The sequence below is a fragment of the Ochotona curzoniae genome, unplaced genomic scaffold, assembly GCF_017591425.1.
Source record: "Ochotona curzoniae isolate NIBS_2020 unplaced genomic scaffold, NIBS_Ocur_1.0 contig_66, whole genome shotgun sequence".
NCBI lineage: Eukaryota > Metazoa > Chordata > Mammalia > Lagomorpha > Ochotonidae > Ochotona > Ochotona curzoniae.
The window spans coordinates 15,012,762-15,033,939 of NW_024466512.1; the positions used below are offsets into that span (position 1 = coordinate 15,012,762).

At 46.2% G+C, this 21,178-nt stretch overlaps 1 protein-coding gene across 1 annotated transcript in view; it reads right to left on the reverse strand.

The window, feature by feature from the left end:
• Positions 1–21,178, reverse strand: part of RBM20 (RNA binding motif protein 20) — a 180,211-nt gene that overhangs the window by 126,548 nt on the left and 32,485 nt on the right. The window lies entirely within an intron of this gene.

Below are 21,178 nucleotides of genomic sequence, written 5' to 3' on the forward strand. Positions count from 1 at the left end.
AGCCCAGGCTTGGTGCTCTGCTGGCAGGCCTTTCCTGTCACATATCTGACCCTTTGCAGGAGGCCCTAGGGCCTCCAATTCTTTCCCCCTTTTGCCAAGCATATTTACAACCTGCTAGAACTCTCAAGTGGTATCTGATTAAAATATAGCACTAACATGTGTTATAACAGAACAAGTTTCTTTCCTTGACTATGGTTTCCAGGTCTGCAGTTTGGAGAATTACTCTTTTAGCCCCAACTAATATCAGCTCTTCATTTCAAACACAACAACTTGAATTTCAAATCCTAGCTCCTTTCTACTTGTCTCTTCTTGCTCTCATAACTCACGTCCAATCTCCTGTTGCCACAAGATGGTTAGATTTCCATCATGCCGTAAGTTCTTTGATGGAGAGGCACACAAACAATTCTGAAAAAATACTGCCAAGCTTCTGAGGTTTCGCACAGTTACCAACGGCTTCATCAGCATCCCCTTCCCCTTCAGAGAGAGGAGATACTCAAGTTTTGGAACGAAGGCCTAGCCCCACTCCAGCAAAGATGGCACTCCCAAGAATGGGACACTCAGCTAACAGAACAGATTGAGAGGTTCTAAGCTTCAAATTTGGATGACTGAATCAGCTTTTTTCCATTTGGGGTTTTTGCTTCATTCATTGGCTTTCCTAACACATAGCAAAATGTTTTATGCACTTCCGTTTTGCACCACTGGGATGCCCACAGTCACAACAGCACTCGGTACACAGCAGGTACCCAATAAACACTGGCTGAAGGAATGACTCTGTTGGGATCAGGTGGAAGTGCAGGGGAAAGACCCAAGGCCCACACACATGCTAGCTGCTTATCCCAGCTCTGCCTGACCCAGTTTCTGAAAAGAAACTTGAGAAATTTAAACTTGAGCCAAATTTATCACTGGTTCATCCTGTTACACAAATTAACTGGGCTAAGGACTATATAAAAACAAAGTCAGTTTACCAAAGGTGAGCATTGTCTGCTGATGATGCTTTACCAAAAATTCCACAGAGATCCTAAAATCTAAATTATGTCATTACTCTACTAAAATTATTTTATATAGTCTGATGATATTACATGCACTTTTCCATTTTAAACTTGTCACAAAACAAACAGGAAAATATTTTGTGAAATATTTGGCAAAAACACAATAAACAAATAATAAATTCAGGCAAAACCCTCAGGATTCTTGACATTTGTAAAAAAGTCACATGTCATTTAAAATGAGTTTCATTCTTAGATGCGAAAGTAATTTAATTATCAAATAGTAAGTGATTTTCCAGTTGTTTTGTTTATAAAGAGCAATGGTTGAAATGGACAAATGTCTACAAATACACAATCCACCAAATGACCCAAAAAGAAATAGAATATACAAGAAGACCTATGACAAGAAGATTGGATCAGTAATAAAAATAATTTGACTCCCAGGTGGGGTGTTATGGCACTGCAGGTTACACTATTGCTTTTGAATAATCACATTCCACATCCGAGTGCCTAAAATGAAACCTCATTTCACTCCTGAGCCAGCTCTCTTGTAACGTTCCTAGGAGACAGCAGGTGGTGGCTCAAGTGTTTAGGTTCCTGGTACCCACACATGGGAAACTTGCAGGGAATCCCTGGCGTGGCTCTGACCTCACCCAGGCCTGTCTGTTGGAGGCATTTGGAAAGTGAACCAGTGAATAGAAGACTCTCCTCTTTCTCTCCCTCCTTCACACCTTCCCTCCTTATCTGTCTTCCTTTCTTTCACTTTTCCTTTTATTATTATTTTTTTATTACTATTATCTTAATAGTTGACTTACAGAGAGGAGAGAGAGACACACACAGAAATATCTTCCATTCGCTGGTTCACTTTCCAAACGGTTGCAACGGCAAGAGTTGAGCCCTTCTGAAGCCAGGAGCTTCTTCCAGGTCTCCCATGTGGGCACAGGGTACCAGGGTTTTGGGCCATCCTCCATTGCTTTCCCAGGCCAGAAGCAGGAAGCTAGATCAGAAGTGGAGCAGGTGGGACACAAACCAGCACCCTTAATGGATTCTGGCACTTGAAGGTAATCTGAATCACCACACCAACCCCCCTACTCTGCCTCTCAAGTAAATAAATGTACAGATAGAAAAAGTTAACTGCTAACAAAAGAAGTATCTGGGCCAGACAGCTTCATTGGTAAACTCTACCTTATGTTTAAGAGAGAATTAATGTCAATCCTTCTCAATTTCTTAAAAAAAAAAAACTGATGAGGAGGGAACATTTCCTACTCATCCTATGATGCCAACAAAATCATGACAATAAAGCCAGATTTTACATGAAAAGAAAAATGACATTTTTAAGCAGTTGGAAAACTGGCAGATATTCAGACCAAACATGCCTACCAGAAAGCAGCCAACAAACTTCCAAAACAAAAAGAGGGTCCTTGACTTTCCAATAAAAATAAATAAATCTTAAAAAACAAAAAAAGAGGGTCCTGTTGCAAGAGACTAGCAAGGAGAAGCTCGCATGCTACTACAAGAACATTGGTCTGCGTTCTAAGATGCCAAGGAAGCTCCTGGATGCACCTACATTGACGAGCAATGTCCCTTGGACAGAAACATCTCCAACCAAGGGAGACTCCTGCTTCACCTGGTGACAAGATGAAGATGTCGAGGACCACGAGCAACAGCTGGACCACCTTCACTCCAGCCACAAGTAAAACTGCTCTGAGAGACACACAAACATGTCTGTGCACCTGCCCGCAGCCTCAGGGACATCCAGACTGGAGACTTCACCCTGGGGATTAAACCTGGTCCCCTGAACCCGACAGTAGCTCCCATGTGCTCAAGGTCACCAAAGGCAATCCCAGAAATTCTGAAACTGGACACTACTCACTCCTCACCAATACACTTTACCATTCTCACACGTGTGCGCGCACACACACACAGCTACAGAACAATATCTCATATGAACAGTATACATATAGTGGGGGGAAAAGTTCATAGAAAAGCAGATCATGAAAAAGCTATGTATGAACTTCAAAATTTTTACACAAAATTAATGCATCTTGAGATGGGTGTTGGGTGTCATCAATGGGATTTCATGTGGGATGCCCATATCCCTAATCGCAGTGCCGGGGATCAAATCCCAACTCGTTCTTTTGTTTTTAAAGATTTATTATTTTTATTGGAAAGGTGGATATACAAAGAGAAGGAGAGACAGAGAGGAAGATCTTCTGTCTGATGGTTCACAAGTGACCGTGATGGCCAGAGCTGTGCCAACCCAGAGCTAAGAGCCAGGAGCTCTTCCGGGTCTCCCACACGGGTGCAGGGTCCCAAGGCTTTGGGCCATCTTCGACTGCTTTCCCAGGCCACAAGCAGGGAGCTGGATGGGAAACAGGGTCACTGGGACAAGAACCAGCGCCCATATGGGATCCTGGCACATGCAAGGCAAGGACATTAACCACTACACTATCACGCTGGGCCCAAATCCCAACTCTTTCTAATGCAGCTTCCTACCAAGACAATCTTCCAAAGCAGCAGATGATGTTTTAAACACTTGGGCCCACCCCCATGGAGACCCAGCTGGAGTTTCTGGCTCCTGGCTTCAGTCTGATCTTGTCCTATTGTGGCTATTTAAGGAACGTGAACTAGCAGATGGAAGATCTCTCTGTCTCTTCCTTTCAAATAAAATGAAAAGAAATACATTAAAATAACCATCTTTTAATTCCATTTGCTACAAACCTTTGGAAGTACCTCATATTTCACACAATTGCAGTGAATCTACAATTACTTCAAAATGAGAAGTTGAATATAAAAAAAAAAGAGGCCAATATTATGGCAGAGCACTTGCAATGCCAGCATCCTGAATCAGGACACATGTTCATGACTCAGCTGCTCTACTTACACTCCTGGAGAAAGAGCAGAAGATGACCCAAGTGCTTGGGCCTCGGCTAGCAGATGGGAGACCCAAATGTACCTTGGCTTTGGCCTGGGCCAGACCTGGCTGCTGCAGCCATTCGGGAAGTGAACCAGCCGACTGTAGATCTCTCTCTTCCTCTCCCTTTCTATCACTCTACCTATCAAATAAATACACAAATACTTGTGAAAAACTTATAATAAAAACGTATACAAACAAAGCAACATGACTAAAAGAAACCTGTTATTCTTCCAGTCCACACAGGTAAGAGAAAACAAAGGAAGACTGGGGAAGTGTTAAACACTGGGAAACTGAGGCGAGACAGTGGTTAAAAGCCACGCAGGGTCCTGGGCAGGAGCCTGGGGCAGGAAAAAGAACATTAATGAGAAAACTACAGAAACCTGAATGCTTATGTCTGTTAACAACAGCATATCAATTTTAACATCTTAGTTTGGCAAATCTATCATGGCTGTGGATGGCATTAACTTTACAGGACATTAGGTGAAAGGTTATGACAACTTTCTGTACTTGACATCTTTCTAGAAATGTAAAACTGTTCCCCAAAAATGTGGATTGAAAAAAAAAAATACTGGGCCAGAAAGGAAATATCTGAGGATGCACCAGATGTTGAAAACTATTCCTGCTTTTCAATAAAAGTCCATAAATTAAAAATATAATACATGTTCAATCAGGAAAGGCTGAGCCATTGACCCACAGTTACACTGCGCTGTGTGCACCCACCATTTCTCCGAAGCGGAGAATCCTTTCCATGTCCCGACGGAAGCACGTCCACCGGGTTGCCCGTGAACCCTAGCAGGCATCCCCATTGAGCTCTCTACGCAATGCAGGGAGGGTCATGACGTGTGGCACCAAAGACAGCTGGCATCACCTCCTGCTCTCTTAAGTCAGATTCTGCCAGATCATTCTGCTCAAAAATCAACAACAGAAGACAACACCGTGTTCGGAGCTATTTGGAGTTTTTTGCTTTTTAAATATTTTATTTTACTTTTATGAGGAAGGCAGAGTCATGGAGAGAAGGAGAGACAGAAAGATGGAGATGTTTCATCTTTGGTTCACTCCCCCAGTGGCCACAAGGGCTGCAGATGAGCTGATCCAAAACCAGGAGCCAGGAGTTTCTTCTGGATATCCCATGTAGGTACAGGGGTACAAGGACTTGCACCATCCTCCACTGTTTTCCCAGGCCATGGGCAAGGAGTCGGATTGGAATTGGAACAGCTGGGACATGAATGGTGACCTTACGGAATTTTAGCACTGTAGGCAGAGGTTTAACCTACTACACCATGACACTGGACCCATCAGAGCCATTTGGATTTCAAAACTGCCAAAAGAAACTGTAGACTAGATTAATAATAATAATAAATGATTAATAGAAAGAAATAATTTTTTTGTTTGTTTTTAGTCTGGTGGATTTCCAAATTTCCCAAACTTATCACTTCAACTTCTTGGTTTTTTTACATTTTGAGTTAACATTTGTGAACAGAAGAAGGACAGAGGAAGTTTCTGGTACACTGACAGTGTTTTATTTCTCCTTGTAAATTTTGAATTGGCATCATATTTGCTGATTTATGAAGCATTCATAATTTGTTGCATGCACAATATGTAATGAGCAGACTGCAGTAATTAGCATTTCTACCCCCTCAATGTTATCAGTTCAGATAACTGTATTTTGGTACCCATTATGTAGTCTCTTCATAACCCACAGTGACCTCTGCTCTACTTTCCTCTTTCACTATCAACCTTTTTAGCTTCCACAAAGAAGGGCAAACAAGCCCTGTTTGTCTTTCCTGGAATGTTTTATCTCTTAACCCAGGGGGCAGTCAAGCAGCCTCACCCTTATGATGCACATCTCTATACGTTAAAGGATGGCAGACTGTTTGCTTAAAAAGCAGCAAGCACAGGGCCCGGCGCAGTGGCGCAAGTGGTTAAAGGTCCTCGCCTAGCACGCCTGGGATCCCCGGCAGCCCCACTTCCCTTCCAGCTCCCTGACTGTGGCCTGGGAAAGCAGTCGAGGACGGCCCAAAGCTTTGGGAACCTGCACCCGCGTGGGAGACCTGGAAGAGGCTCCTGGCTTCGGATCGGCATAGTATCGGCCCATTGCGCTCACTTGGGGAGTGAATCATCGGACGGAAGATATTCCTCTCTGTCTCTCCTCTCTCTGTATATCCGCCTTTCCAATGAAAACATAATAAAAATAAATCTTTAAAAAAAAAAAAAAGCAGCAAGCACAAAACTGATTTATCTCCACAAAATGTTAACCCTGGCCCCCGCATCTCCCAGCATCACAGAGGTGAGGTGACCCACACAAGGACACGGGGCGCTGCAGTGGGACAGCAGAGACCCTGAGCTCAACTCCTGATCTGCTGTGCAAAAACACTAGATTTCTGTTTCAAACATTTGTTTTTGCAGTATGTGTTACTAATTAACTGGGGAAAGCTTATAATACCATCACAGTGGAGCTAATAGCAAGCTTTTCTTTTTTCTCATTTAGATTTATTTTTTCCCATGAAATTACTGAACTGATGTCTGGATCAGATGTCGCTATTTAATTTGGTGTAACTATGCTTCTCTCTAATAATGCATAAAACCATCAATGACCATAAATACGATGTAAGCATTTTGCCACATCATCTGACTTAATCATTCTGCTAGATCATGGATGATTTAAATCATATTGACTGGGCTCATTTTCTAAAATAAAAATATTATCTTTGTGGCTAGCTAGGACATTTTTTTTTAAAGTTAAGATTTGTATAGTTTTAATATCTTGATACTCTTCCTAGTCACTTCCATATGACTCGGCTTTTCCTTTTGTTTAATTTACAATCTTGCTTTAGGTAGTCTGCAATCCTGAAACAGGGACAGTACTGAAAACAACACTGTGTTTCTGAAAACATAACACTGTTATGTTTTTTGCTCTGCAGCAAAACTACATGGCCAGGGAAGATGCGTACAAGCAGGAAATTATGAACACCACATCTCTCCGATAGAACTGGACTGTCTCTAAGGGAGAAGCACACGCAAACCAGAAGTTCTTATCTGGGCTCACTTTTTTTGACAGTCTGTACAAAATGGTGTGTGTTTGTGTGTGTGTGTGTAAATGAGGCCCATACCTTCTGCAGAATCTCAAATACACGAGAGGAGTGGAGAGGGAAACAGAAGACAGGAAGGCCCAGACACAAGACCCCACTGGCATTCCACATCTTACAGAACCTGCAAACGGCTCTGATGGCATCCCAGACCTTGGACTCACCACAGCCCTGAGATGCAGGTCTGGTGGGGGGCGGGGGTCTGGCTCTGGTGTGTAGGTGAGGACAGTAACCCTCCTCCCAGGACTGAAAAACAATGTGGCTATTAAACAGGGGAGCAAAAGGAGGAGGGAGAGTAGGGAGCACTGGCAGGAAAGCAGGGTGGGAAGTGTCACTGTGCTCCTGAATCTGTATTGCGAAACCCGTGACATCTAATAAATGTGGGGGCAGATACTGCGAGGACCGCAGCTTATCCCCGTCAGCAGCACCTGTGTTGAGTCAAATACCTGTGATGATTAAAGTTCTATGGGCTTCAGAAATAGACTTTACAGGGCCCAGCGCGGTGGCGCAGTGGCACAGTGGCACAGTGGCGCGGTGGCGCAGTGGCGCAGTGGCGCAGTGGTTAAGGTCCTCACCTTGCATGCCCAGGATCCCATATGGCCGCAGGTTCTATCCCCGGCAGCCCCACTTCCCTTCCAGCTCCCTGCCTGTGGCCCGGGAAAGCAGTCGAGGACGGCCCAAAGCTTTGGGACCCTGCACCTGCGTGGGAGACCCGGAAGAGGCTCCTGGCTTCGGATCGGCATAGCATCGGCCATTGCACTCACTTGGGGAGTGAATCATCGGATGGAAGATCTTCCTCTCTGTCTCTCCTCTCTGTATATCCGCCTTTCCAATAAAAAATAATTTAAAAAAAAATCTTAAAGAAATAGACTTTACAGCACATGAACTTTTTATTATTATTATTATTATTCCATTTTATGACACAGTTCCATATACTCTGGGATTCCCCAGCCCCTCCCCAAGCCCGCCATCCATATTGATTTCCTCCATATTATTACAGTAGTACAGCTCATAACCAGTCATAATTCCATCATTGCGGGATGGACCATGCAGAGAGTCTAACACCTTATTGTCTAGATAAATTCAACAGTTTCATTGAAATACCATTTTTGATCTGAAAGGGGAGCTGACAGAATATCATCCCCTCCGATGAAAAGCCACAACACCAATTCAACAACAGGAAGAAACATGGAAACTTACAACATTATAACGCTAATTGACATTGACCAATGTGTTGCATTTTCTAGCACATGAAATCTTTACAGAAATGCTGCTTTCAGTGCATTTGTGTTGTCCTCTGCCCTCCACCCCGCATGCACCCCATCCCCCCCCACCCAAGGCTGCTGCGAAGCTAAGCGCTGACCCTTTGTTTTCTGTTTTCCTCCCAGCCATTCCCCTCCCGGTCACTAAACCCACCCAGGGCGGCAGCTCTCCTCCTGTGCCTTCTAACCCTGCAGCTGCCTACCCAACCTCCCTGGCCTCACCAGGCCTCTTTCCTCCTGATTGTGGATAACCAGGGTCCTGCTAGCCAAAATAGCAAACACAAATACATTCCACCATCCCCTTTTTGGGGACAGTCGGGGGAAGGGCTGAAATGCCACAGCTATCTTCTAGCTCTCCCGTGACCATGGTGAAGAGTCTGACCTGACAGAATACAGCTTTGCCTTTGGTCTCCAAGTCCAAAATAGATCACTCGCCACTCAGCAGGGCAAGGGGCTCTGTTCCTCCCTTATCTCCGAGGCTGGCAGCTATGTGACACACAACAAGCCCCTGGAAAGCAATCAGTGATATGCTTTCGAAATAACTTTTTTTGGACAGGCCCAGCAAGGACAAGATGATAAGGAATCCATAAGGCCTTGTGCAAACCTGCTGAGTAACCACAGCCATGAGAGACCCCAGGAAGGATAGCAGGGGTCCACACAACAGCTTTCCCAGACCAGCAGCTGGTACAAATAGCCTTGCAACCCCAACCTATGCTGCCTTGCCAACAAACCACCCCCCCTGCACTAGGCTTTTGGGAACATACTCACTGCTCAAGATGACAGCATGCACCCCATGTGCCCGGATGCCTCACCAGCACTTGTCTGCACTTACCCTCCTTATTTGTCTCATCCACATTTGGTGGGGGGAGGGTGCGGGGTACTTTGGTAGCCTTAAGTATTCAAGAGATTTGCATCTGGGGCTGGCATTGTATAACAGATGGAGTTGTCACTTGGACACAGGTCTTCCATATGGGTGCTGGTTCAAGTCCTGGCTGCTCTGCTAATGTGCCTAGGAAAAGCAGCAGGAGATGGCCCAAGCGTGTGGGCCCTGCCATCCACATGGGAAACCTGAAAGGAGTCCCCAGCTTCTGCCTGGCTCAGCCCATGGTGTTATGGCTAACTAGAGGTTGAACCTATAGACTCTTTCTCTCTCGCTCGCTTTCTCTATCTCTCTCTCTCTCACACACACTTTCTCTCTCTTTCAAATAAACAAACAAATCTTGACAGAGATCCACATCTGACTCAAATCTGACTTTTAGATGGGTCCACACATACTGACAAGGTCTACGTTTCTCCATTGTAAATTTTCCTTAAAAGTGTTAGAATATTGACTTTTCATTCAATTCTACAACTGGGAGAGATGAACAAGATATGCAGAAATCCACCTGTTTTGAATGTAATTTCTTCTTACAGGAGGAGATCTGCCTGAATCTCCAAGGTGCTTTGCAGTGCATCTTTAGCTGTTAAAGAGGGCAGAAATCAAACTATGATTTATAAAACTTTATTATATGCAGGACAAATCCAGAAGTTCCCTAACTCCTTTGCTCTTTCTCTCTCTCTCTGTTTGAAAGGCAGACGGGCAGAGGGAAACAGACCTTCCATCTGATAGTTCCACCTAAAAAGGCCACAATAGCTGGGCTAGGCCAGATGAAAGCTAGGAGCCAGGAACTCAATTTTGGTCTCCCGCATGCAGTGCAGGGACCCTAGAATGTGGACCGTCACATGTTCCCTGTTGGCTGCACCTCAGCAGGAAGCTGGAACTATCAGATGTGTAGTTGGCACTACAGTATGGATTGTGGGTGTTCCAGTGATTGCTGACCTGTTGCAGTCATTTGTTTTCATGCTCTGAAAATGTCTTTGGAAAATGCAAACCCCCATCTATTTGTGGCTTCATGGACACTGTGGGAGAAATACTTTCATGAATTTCTTTAAAAGCTGAATGAATTTACTCCCTCCCCCAAAACAAATTAATTAAAAATCTTTCCGTGTGAGGAATACAAGCCTCCCTTAGCCACAGATATGCCTTGAGTTTCCTTTTTCTTCCATCATCATTGACCAAAAAGCCCTAAGAGAAAAGAAAACACTGTCTATAGTCACAGAAAGTGCCAACAGAAACCTAAGGGGTATATTTCCTACTCACTGGCTGTTTACCTAGTCTTCTGTATGGCTACTGTTGCAGTATTTTTAGCCATATGGAGAAATACAGATTTTTCCTATTTCAGAAAACTGATTCAACAAATTCATTTTGTTTTTAAAGGCAGACCAAATAGATTTGGAAAATGGAATTGGAAGCTTGATTCGCTATGCTGACTGAGGCAAAAACCATTTAAGTCAACATTTTACTTGTATTTAGAAATCAGCATATAAAAGCAAAAAAAAAAAAACACTATTTACCATAGACTGTGAATCTTAGCAAGGTTTTCTGCTCTTTTACAATAAACCTGTCTAACAAACAGCAGAACGAGACAGCTTTTTAAAGCAACAGTGGAACAAGATGAACTACACTCACAATTCAAACTAGACCTAGAATTCCCAAGAAAATACTACAAAACTCCTCTTGCACACAAGATTAATGAAAACCAGCGACCAGCTCCAACTGCCCTAATGCTGACACTCCCACTGCAACCTGGCCAGCTGTGTGATAGATTGAGTCTGTACATTTGGTCCATGATTTGGGCTGAAAACTAAAACTGCCTCTGTCATTAACAAGTTACCGCAAGCGATCGGCTCTGAGGCCTCCAGACACCCACAGATTTGTTACTAGAATAAAGTCAACAATGACATCAAGAGGGTGGCCAGGATTGAGGTGAGATCAAAGAAATCCAGAAAGAGTGATACTCGGTGAAAATATGTGATCTTAACTCTAAGGGGAAAAAAAAGAAAGCTGAGCCCATTCCAACAGAAAAAAAATGAAACACAAGCAAGTGAGGGATAAAGAACAGAATTCCAGTTAACAAATGTGGAGAAATGAATGAAACAGAAAACCACACTTAGAGCATTGGAGTAGTAACTCTCATAGGCAAGCAATAACCTTGGATGCTTAGACCAGCGGGTAAACCATGACAAGAAACAGGACATTTCAAAGCAATCTTAGTCACAAGTGAAAAAACAGTAACCTTTAGGTTTACAGTTCACACCACCTTAAGCATCTGGTTAATATGAACCAAGAAGGGGCCACATCCTTTCCAGGAGATTCTTATTTAAAAATATACAACCTCATCTAATCTTGAGAACACATCAGGCAAGCTCAAATCCTGGAGCACCTTACAGCAGAAGCTGGCAAGCTGCAGCCCGATAACCAAATCCAAACCCCTATCCATCGCCACAGAAGGAGCGAATCGGGCACGTGGCCATGGGCATGCATGTACACGCTGTCTAACCCTGTCTTTGTGCTACAGCAGTAAAGGTGAGTTACTGTAACTGCATGATCTGCAAAGCCAAGAATACTATCTGTCCTAAAAACTAACTGGCCAGCATCCTTCTAAAATGTCAAGGTCACAAAAGACAAGGGAAAACTGAGGAACTGCAACGTGCTGGGGAAGACCATGAAGGCACAATTAAATGCCTGGTTTGATCCTGAATTACATTCTGAAATAGGAAAAAATAAAAACAGTGGGGAAAAAAACAGCTGCAAACCGGAAGTGATGAAACTTTGCAATTTGGCTAAGTGTAGCACACAGCAATATTCCTTTCTTAGTTTTGATGAATGTATTGCAGTTAAGCAATGTGTTAGCATCAGGACCAGCTGGCTGACAAGCACACAGGTACCCCCTGGAGTGTTGCTGCAAATTTTCTCTGATTCTGGAGTTATTCCTAAATGAAAACACCAAAGACTGGCCCAGCGCGGTGGAGCAAGTGGTTAAGGTCCTCACCTAGCATGCCCGGGATCCCATATGGCCGCAGGTTCTATCCCGGCAGCCCCTCTTCCCATCCAGCTCCCTGCCCATGGCCCAGGAAAGCAGTCAAGGACGGCCCAAAGCTTTGGGACCCTGCACCCGCGTGGGAGACCCGGAAGAGGCTCCTGGCTTCGGATTGGCATAGCATCAGCCGACTTGGGGAGTGAATCATCGGACGGAAGATCTTCCTCTCTGTATATCCACCTTTCCAATAAAAAAATAATAAAAATAAATCTTTAAAAAAGAAAACACCAAATACAACTGCAGTAAACCCTCAGCCGAGAGGGAGCTGAAGGAGCAGCTGTTGTCCCCGGACCAGCATCCACCTTCCAGGTCTGTCTCTATGAGGCTTAAAGGCAACTGTAAAAATAATTGCAGTGCCTTAATGCAGACAGGATTAGCGGACATCATTCCTGGCTTCAACCAACACGGCTTTCACAGTGTTGTGGGGATCCCTAAACTCAAACATCTAACTTGCTCCCACAACCACCAGCCAAACCTACACTAACCCTACAAGATGGGAGGACATGAAGGTTCTGTTGGAAAGCATTAGCAGGGGCAGGGCGGAAGCAGGCTCCACAGCAGAGGGGTCAGTATTGCCTGAACTTGGGGCCAGCACTGTAACCAGCTCCTCGGCAACCGTGACAAGGGTGTGAAATGCCAGCATCAAAGGCGTCTCCTCTCCATCTGACCAAGGGCTACTTCCGCCAGTCAGTAAAGAATGTGAGGGAAGGAAGTTGGTGCCTGCTCTGCCCCACCAAGAAGCTGTCCTCAAGATAGCAACATCCCACACAGACTCAAGATGTCCTCATGAGACAGAGATTGCAAGAAAGATGGGGAAAGAGACATGTGTGGGGACATGAGGTCGGGGAAAGAAGCGCCAAGAGAAGTGGGAAGGAAAAGGGGCAGCCTGGCTCTCTCCAGGGCAGCGGGACAAATGGACCCTCATGAGCCGCCCATCACCCCGCAGCCATTCAGATGCACCTTCTTTAGCTGCTGCACAGCAAGTCCTGGAGCCTCCCCCAGTCACCCACCCTACCCCAGGTGGCAGCACCACGGCACAGTATCTCTAAGCCCAGACTACGATAGCATGTGTCAGTCCCTAGATTGGCCAGACACCCGTGGCAGACTCTGGCTCACAGCTGACCATGCAATGCAGCAGGGCCTGGGCCATCTATCATCCTCAGTCGGCAAGGGCGGTGAAACCCCCGAATCCTGGCGAGGGAGGCTCTGTTCACTTTTTCTGCTGACTGCGCTCTTCCTCCCCTCTTCGAAACAAACCCCTGAGCTGGCGGGGGGGCGGGGGGGAAAACAGACAGGGGCTAGTGCCATCTGGAGAAGGAGGCGGAGGCGTTTTATGAATGGACCATTTGGACAGGAAGCAACCCTCGGGCCTTCCCCGGCCAATGCCATCCCTCCCCCCTCGGAAAATTCCTTTAGCCCCATCTGCTCGGAAGAAGGCGACACACCCCAAAAGCAAACCCACCATCCACTGCCGGGCTTCCGCCCCCCACCAGAAACATTCCAGTGGTTTTGCCAAACAAACTGTTCTTTCCCTGAGCCGCCTGCATGACAACAGGTGCCCGAAGCACTGCTCGAATGCCACTGCTTTCTAATTAGCCTCAATCATTACTTTTAAAGCCACTTAGAAATCATGCTGTCCTACTATCCCCTTTTCTAGAAATCTCAGACAAGGAGACTAGGGGAAGCAGCATTCATCTAGAGAGGAACCTGACCTCCGACAGCTTCTGGCACATGCAGGCTTCAGCTGTGAATGACAATCGCCAAATGAGGGACTCCATGGCCATCTGGGTGCAGGGCCCGTCTGCCTGGAAGGGAAGCCTGTTTGCATATGCCACAGTCTGTCAGGGCTTGAGACAAACAGCACTGCCTCCCAGCCCTGAGCCAAGCCCTGCACAGCAAACAGCTGGACTTCAGACAGATGTTCAGCCGCCTGCTCCAATTGCCCCCCTCCCACCTCACCTTCAGCGAGGGTCCTAGGGTTCACACAAGTATGACTGGTATTCAAAGCAACCCTGACAGGCAGGCAACACAGGTGAGAAACCAAGCAATAAGAGTTACATCCAGAACCCAGGGAAGTCTGGGTGACAAAGTGGGTACCTTACACTCCCCGCCACGTGACTGCGGCTGGGAGAACCCATGCATCGCAAGGCTACCTGATGGGGACCCTAGCTCTCTATCCACAGATCCTGGCCTGGGGAAGGATTCGGCTTGTGGGCGAACAGCACGCCAAGTGTATTGATACTTGGGGGTATCAATTACTGCCTAGGGACATCCATGGATAAGATCACTGTACGTGTAGGTGAGGAATGAATCATGAGGGACACTCAAAGCTACTGTATTTGCAGGTAAGCAAGGGGTCAGAGAACTGGTGGTTTTGAGGTGAGAGATTGCAAGATCTGTATGGATCAGATGGATTCACCAGCTCACATGGGAGTCCTGAGATGGGCTTGTTAGTGCAGAGCATCACTGATCGCCACATGCCACCCCACATGAAAGCTATGGCTGGGGGCCTGTCTAGCAGAGCTGGATCCCAGTACCTGACTGAATGCCGGAACAGGGGACGGGTCACATTAGGCAGGGCCATGACACTAACCAGCACACAAGAGAAGTAGGTCCAGGGGTAGAATCTGCAGGGGATAGTGAGCCCAACCCTGTGGAAATACAAGTCCCATTAGTTAGCTCAAGAGTTGGGGTAGTGATGGGCTGAACTAGGTGTGAACATGGAACCCGCCAACACTCACAGGTACTGGGGCCAAGAATAGGCTGGGCAGGTCTAAGACACAACACCTACATGGGCATTCTAAACAAGGTGTGGGGCTGGCGAGCCTGCAACATCCTCCAGCTCATACAAATGCCAAGATGGAGGGGCAGGCTATGCCGGGCAAGGGCCTAGCACCTGCTGGCACATGTAAAATCTGGGTCTGGGAGTAGGCCGAGTGGGGGAATGTGGGAAACTCCTGTATGGGGTCATAGCTCCCACTGGTGAACACATGGTCCAGAACTAGGGGTTGTGCGAAGTAGCCCCGTTCTTTGGCAAGTGTATGGATTGGTTTTGGAAGGGGCAGACCAGGCAGGGCTGAGCAAACCTTAGCCCACTGGCAAGTGCAGAAACCAGGCTGGAGTACAGGTTACGCTGTGCCAGGATATCGCACCTACTGGTTTACATGAGCCAGGGATGGGAGCAGACTAAGCAGGGCCAGGTAACAGTACCTGCCAGTGAGAGTTGGGACTGGGGGCTGGCTGGGCGAGGCCAGGCTGCAGCATCTGAAGGCAAAAGCTAAGACAGATGAGGGGCTATGCAAGGCCAAGTCAGAGCAACCACTGGCATGTGCGAGATCTGTAGATGGGAACAGGCCTGGTTGGGGAGCAAAGGGATGCCCTGGCCAGGGAGTGCTTCCCATTGGTGAGCATGAGGGCCAGGGAGGAAGCTGCAGTTTGGTCCAGATATGGCTGCAAGGTATCTCAGCATGGGTGTAGAGTTGGGTCTGAGATGCCCCGGACTGGGCTAGACTCCAGCACCTACTGGTGCTTGTGAGAACCAGGGAGAGTATAGGACAGGCTAGGCTAAGCTAGGTCTCTGCTCTTGCTGAGCCAAGGGTGAGCTGTGCCTGGGTGCGGACCAGGCTTGGATGGGTTGTAGCACCCAACAACAAGAACCAGAATGGGTGAGGACCGGTCAGGAAAGGCCACTGTTTCTGTGGAACAGAAGGTAGACTAAGTAGGGCTGGCCCACGGACCCACCAGTGTGCACGAGATCTGGTGGGAGAAATCTTGATGGAGGAGCTTGGGTAACTCCTCTGTCAAGATATACTCCCTGCAGGTGAATGCAAGAACCAAGATGGGGAGCATCCCAAACCAGGCCAAAATACGGTATCCACTGGCACACATTTGGTGCAGGCCATGTTGTGTCAGTTCACATCACCCACTGGAGAATCCAAGTGCCAGAATGAAGTGTGGGTCGAACGGGGTCAGGATGCAATACCAACCAGACCACATTAGGGACAGGACTGGGGGCTGGCAGGCTGGGCTACGCTATAGCTCCCAGCAGCATGAGCTGGAATTGGGGGTGGGCCCGGCCCGGCCAGACTATAGCAGTCACTGGCAAATGCTGAGGCGGGGCAGGCTGTGCCAGACTGGGCCGCAGCATCCAACCAGCACAAGTGAAATCCAGGGGGATGGGATGAACCCAGTGGGGGTACTGTGGGACCACCCTATTGGGCCACTACTCCCACTGGTGAGCATGAGAGCTGGGATGTGGGCAGACCAGACCAAGCAAGGCCGCAACATCTGATGGCCTACATGTGAGCAGGGTCAGGGAAAGGCCACGCTGGGCTAACTGTATTTCCTGGTACATGCATAAGCCAGAGTGCATTTGGGTGGGTTGGGCTTTGCCGCAACATCAGTTGGCAAATGCTGGTACAGGGGGCAAATTCTGTCAGGCACAGGCACAGCTAGACAGATGAAAGCACCCACTGGCACCAGTGTGGTGCTGGATAGAGGGGCTGGTTGGGATGAACTAGGATTCAATGTCCATTGACATGTACAAGAGCCAAATGGGATATGGGACAGACAGGACCAGTCAGCTGTACATATTGGCCAGCACAGGAACCAGGGTAGGGGGCAGGCCTGGTGGGGATTATTGCAAGATGCTCTGACAAGGCTGCAGTTCCCACTGATTTGCGTGAAGGCCAAGTATGTGGTGGGCAGGATCGGGCTAGACTCCAACACCCTTTGGTTTTCATAAAACATGGGACTGGAGACAGAACTGACCCAGCAATTGCAACTACCAGTGTATGCGTAGGCTGATTTGGCGTAGACTTTATATTGGTAAACACACACAAGAATCAGATTTGGGATGGCCTCAAATGAGGTTTCTTTGGCGATTTCCTACACACTGAACCACTGGACTCAGAACCCCAACCATGGAGAGAACTGCAGGTTCCACAGTCTGATTGTGGAGTGTGTGTAACAGCTGGGCCTTCTCAGTGGCTCAGACAGAGCAGTGGATTGCATATCCAAAGGCACAAGGAGGATATGGCAGTACATTGGAGCCTCTGGTACCATGGCAGAGGACACCCAGTACCATGGCAGAAAACGGAGGACAGAAAAAAATTTATCAACTACTCCAACCAAGTGTTGGCAGTGAAAATCAGGGCAGATGGAAACTATAAGTTGGACCATAGCAGCCACTGGATTCTGGAGAGATCTTATAGCAACTGGAGTGGCGGGATCGACAACAATTTAGGACTGTTGGACTATCAAAACCTCTTGAGACTTCATGGCATTGTAAATTTCTATTTTTCTTCCTGTTGTTGATTTTGTATTGTGGCTTTTCATTTAAGGAGAGGTATGGTAATTGTGTAATGGAGACTTTCATATCCAGATGTGAGGATACAATGCAGTATGCATCTCTGCCTCCAGATCAAAGATGGACTCCCAATAAAACTGTTAACTATCTCTTGACAATAGGATACTAGACTCTCTGCCATTGTTCATGCATGCAATGATGGACATATGGCTGTTTATGAAGAACTATACTATAATAATAATACAAGGAAACTCAGTGTAGGGGGAGAATCTAGGGAGGGGGTAAGAAAAATCTCAAGGCCTATGGAAATGTATCATAAAATGATAATAATAATAAAAGTTTAAAAAAAAGAGTTGCACCCAATACGAGATGCCAGCATCCCATGCAGCAACAGTGCCTGCCCCTTGCATAGTCGTTTTTAATATCTGATCTTTGGTTACATCTTTATAAGAACCTGTTTTGTTTTGTTTTGTTTTTAGAGATTTATTTATTTTAATTGGAAAGGCAAATCAGATTTATAGAGAGAAGAAGAGAAAAAGAAAAAGCCCATCTACCTGCTGGTTTATTCTCTAAACGGCCACAATCAGGAACTTCTTTTAGGTCTCGCAGGCAGGTTCAGGAGTCCGAAATTTTGTGCCACCCTATACTGCTTTCTAGGGACATAGCAGGGAACTGGATGGGAAGTGGAGCAGCCAGAACATGAACCAGCACCCAAATGAGATCCTAGCACTTGCACGGTGAGGATTTTAGCCACTCAACCATCGCAGAAGGCCCTGAGAACCTTCTTTGGGTGAGTAACCTCTGGAGGGCTCCAATACATCTGTCTACCTTGGACTGGATGAAAACCTTGCTTATCCTTCATACGAGTTATCTCACCTTATGCTTTGGCATTTGTCTATATGTTTTTTGGCTGATGTTCATTTTCTGCATTAGTCAGTGAGGTCTGTTCCTAAGGACTGCATCTCCTCTGTTCACCACTCATCACCTAAAACACAGTAGGTGTTCAGTAAGTATTTCTTGTTTAAATGAATCAGGAAGAAAGTGGCGTGTGTGTTGAGCTGTAAAGCAGCAAGCACTGGAGGCTGGAAACTCCCCCTGTTTCAAGTAAAATAAATTGGAAAGGAATTATTTTCCCAGTGAGGCTGGCATCACTGTCTTTGGACAGACACCAATTACATAATAAAGACATGCAACAGGAAATATATTCCATCAAAGCCATCAACTACATATTCAAGATTCTCTGACTTAAGAAGTAACTACAAATAAAATTTGAAAAATTAAAAAATGGATAACCTTCCACTTTTTCCAAAGTGCCACTTGGCACCAAGAGCTCTGTAAGTATCAATGTGATTCTAGCCTTGTTTGAAAACTAAAAGCTCTATAGTGACTCTACAATTCCACTATTTTTTTTTTTGCATTTTTTCAAATCACTTTTTCTTATTCTTATTTGAGTGAAAGAGAGAGGGAGAGAGAAAAGAAATGCTCTTATCCACTGGTTCACTCTCCAAATGTTCACAATAGCCAAAATGAAGCTGAGCCAAAGTCAAGAACTGGGAACTCACTCCAGGTCTCCCACATGAACTGCAGGACCCAATTACTTTAGCCACCATTGCTGCCCCCAGGGTGTGCATCAGCAGAAGTCTGGAGTCAGGAGCTGAGCTGGCAAGCAAATCCAAGAACTTTGACATGGGACACGGGTATATTAGCCATTAGACTAAGTACTCTGCTAACTACAGATTTGTTTGTTTGTTTGTTTGTTTGTTTTTCTTTACAGCCTCTTAGAGTTTCAAAATACTGTTTCAATACTGGATTAGGAGCCAAAATTGGCACTTGGTGATTCCAAAAAACCCAAGTTTGATTATATTCAACATACAGGATGAGAATAAACAGGCTTGTTACAACCAAGAAGATAGAAAATCAGAGAACAAGAAATGATTCTCCCTTAGAGACATTTTCCCCCCTGTGGATTTTGAAATTCTTGGATGAAATAATGTGGAAAAAAAATAATCACCTCTAGTTACAGCCAGCCACGTGTGCCAAGGGACTGACCATGTGAGCAGTGTGAGGGGGCAGGGACACAAGGCGGGCAGCACGAGGCTCCACTGGTGCACAAATTCTCAGAGCACTGTTTCTAGTCGGTGTCTCATCTGGGACCTTTCTAAGCAGAATTGCCTCAGAAGCCTTTCGCTTTCACTGTGCTTTTTTTCTTGTGCACTTTATTTAAATGTCTCTGTCATGGTTCTCGTTGTTCCATGCATTGCTTAACTTCATCGGCAATGGAACTTGCTCCTTTCCAGTATCTGCTTTCCCTCTGGCAGATGCCAGGCATTTATCTATGGTCAGCACCATCAGGAAACAGGAACCAGCAGAGCCAGAACACTGAGAACTCAGCCTCTGGAATGCACAACTGGCATCAAATTTCAGGAGAATGACAGTGATCTGGTTTTACCCTCCAAGTTGTGGAAGACAAACGCAGTTGATTGTTAAAGCAATGCAGAGCCACATCTGGAACTCACAGTTCATTCCTTGGATGCTCCAAAGAAAGAATGTGGCACCTGGCACCTGTGTGCGCCATTCCCTACCTCAGATGGCTACCAAATAAACTCCTCCTGAATCATGTCTTACCCTACTTCCCAGAGACATCATCCAAGCTCCACACCTATCTGTGAAACCTACGCCCACAGCAGCTACATCCCCTGCCTGTTCACTCTCAACCTAGCGTCCTGCTAAGTGATTCTATCTACCATACCATTTAACACTCAGCAGCTCTGAGATAAATTTCATCACCTCTTTTTCAGGTAAGGAAGTTGAGGCTCAAGGACATATCCAAGGTGAGCCCAATCTCACTTGCAAACCTGGGATTCCACTGTATCCAGGAGTGTCCATGTGAATCCCATCAGGAGCTGTCAACTGTTATGAAGAGCGACTGTTACATGGCTACAAAGGGCATCACCTCTGAAAGCAGGCTGCCTGACTCAGACAATACAAGTCTCAGCTCTTCCACAAACTAAAGGTCAGGTACTTGACTTCTTTATAACCCAGTACTCTGTCAGTGAACCTAACAACTGCTGCTTGTTTTATGAGGTTTCTTGAGGATTAATTAAGCTAACACTTTAAAGCCCTTAGAATGGTATAGTGAGCACACAACAAATGTTAGCTGCTAAGGGCCAGCACTGTCACGCGGTGGGTAAGCTAATGCTTGCAGGTCAGCATCTCTGGTTCATTCCCAGGCTGCTCCACTTCTGATACAGCTTCCTGCTAATGGCCTAGGAGAGAAAAAGACAGTGCAAGTGCTTGGGCCCCTGGCATCCACATGAGAGACCCAGAAGCAGCTCAGAGTCACAGTACTGACCACTTCAGCCACCTGGGGAGTGAATCGACAGATGGAAGAGCTAACTCTCTCTCTCTAACTGCCTTTCAAACAAATAAATAAATATTTAGACTATTATATACATATATATATTAGCTGCTGATAATGTTGTTGTTGATGATGGCGGTGTTGGTGGTGGTGGTGGTTTAAAGGAAGCTCCCCTTTTGAGCCAGCCCATCATCCTAACCTCCCGCCTATCATAATTAAGCTCTCTCTACCTTGTTCCCACCATGTTCTCTTCTGAGTGTGTAACTTCACTTTCAGTCATCCAAAGTTTGCCCAGTCAGATGCTTCCAGATCCCATCCCCTTCGGGAGGTCTCCTCCAAAC